We start from the raw sequence: 2,046 nt of genomic DNA on the forward strand, positions 1-2,046 counted from the left end.
AATTATATAAGCAAAGTTGATTGTGATGTTAATGCTTTCTAAAATTTACTGTTGCAAGTGGGTCAGAGATATACAGTTGATAGTGGTGGGGGAATATCTTGATCTGGCCTAAGATTACCTACACAGTGAAAAACTTGACCAATAAAAAGAGGCATATTAAAGTTTAAAATATTAAAAAAAATTGATATTGGAATTATGATATAACTTCCTGTAAATTTTGCAAAAATAGTGAAAATGGAAGCAAAACTACCTTCTATTATGGCAACATAATGTGTTTCATCAAGAAATTTAAGCACAGCAATGCTAACAGATCTGGCTCATTTCTCCTAAATAATTATAATCTAGAATAGTATCACTTCTTTGTATACAATATTCTGATTGTCAAGCAGCATTTCGTGCAATTTGAGGATGATTAATATCATCTAAGCTGTCTCTTTTATTTATGTGATAATTACTTTTAACTCGTCTAACCATGATGTACTAATTTAGGTATAAATGAATTTTTTCTTACCAAGCAGCATTTCTTATATTTTGATGACAATTAATTTCAGCTTGCTTCATTTCAATAAATCATTTCAATATATTATCAATTATTTTTAAGTTGATAGTACTTCTTCTAATAACTTATTTAAGGCTAATATCAAACATCAAAAAAAAAAGGGAAAAGAAATTAAATAAAAATATCAAAATATTAATAGTCTAAAGTGGTAAACATATTTACAAAGTGGTAAACATATCTACAAAAAGAAAAATTATAATGTTTAAGTAAAAATCAACAAAAACCTGCAATCCTAATAACAAAAATATTATTTTGTAATAAAAACAAAAACACAATGTTGAATCTTACTTGGTTTTTTTTTTTTTTTTTTAGATTATCCACCTCCCCAAGGCCCGAGGGGGGCCACTACAGTCGAGGAGGCTACTCATTTTTTTTGTGTTTTTTATTTTTTATTTTTTTTCTTAGTTGTTATTCATGGTACAACCCTCTATCAACTCTTTAACTCCGAAACACGAATCTTGCCGAGCAAGGCCGCTGCGCGGAGAAACTAAGTTGAGCGCGGTACTTCCAGGGACGTGGTGGTAGTCGAACTCCGAACCTCTCGCTTACAAAGCGAGCGCTCTTACCACTACACCACTACCGCATATGTTTCTCATCTATAAAACAATTTTATTTAACTATTTAAAAAAAAAAAAAAAATCAAAATGCCTTATGTTAAGCAATGTATTTAAAAAAAAATCAAACACAATTACTATAGAATATATATGATATATAAACCTCTTTAACTTAACTCATTACCAAAACCACTGGTTTACCATTGAGGTTGAAAATTAATAAACAAAAATTAAAACAATTTATTACAACTATTATTTAAAATAAAAACCTGTGATATTTTAATTTAGGATTTATTAATACCCATATTTTTTTGGCAATATCAGTTAGTATATTTTTATCTAAAGTAATAAAAAGGATGAAACCATTAAACAACAAATTTAAAAAACTAAATATATATTCAGATATCTTAAAAAGAAGCATAACACAACTCTTTTGACAACTTTCAACATAATTTTTTTTGCTTTCTACTCTTTTTTTTCCATTTTATTTTTTTTATCTAAAATTTTAAAATTTTAATCTTTTTGTCAAACATTTATTTATAATTTATAGCAAAATTAAACAATGAACAACACGAATTCCTCATGAAACTAAAAATTTATCAGCTCTAGTCCGCTTGCAGACCTTGCTTGAAAGACCGCGTGGAATACTGATTAGCGTGTAGAACAGTTGAGAAACTACTATAAAAACAAAACTATTACTACTACTACTACTACTACTACTACTACTACTACTACTACTACTACTACTACTACTACTACTACTACTACTACTACTACTACTACTACTACTACTACTACTATTATAACTATAAGCAGCTTGGGATTCTGCGGTTCTGGAGCAATTAACGTTTCTAAGCAACATTGCGTGTTATCAACAAAGCAGAAGTAGAAGTAGTATTAAGAAATAACAACTTTATGCTAACTAACTGTATT

Source organism: Hydra vulgaris, chromosome 01, assembly GCF_038396675.1.
Source record: "Hydra vulgaris chromosome 01, alternate assembly HydraT2T_AEP".
NCBI lineage: Eukaryota > Metazoa > Cnidaria > Hydrozoa > Anthoathecata > Hydridae > Hydra > Hydra vulgaris.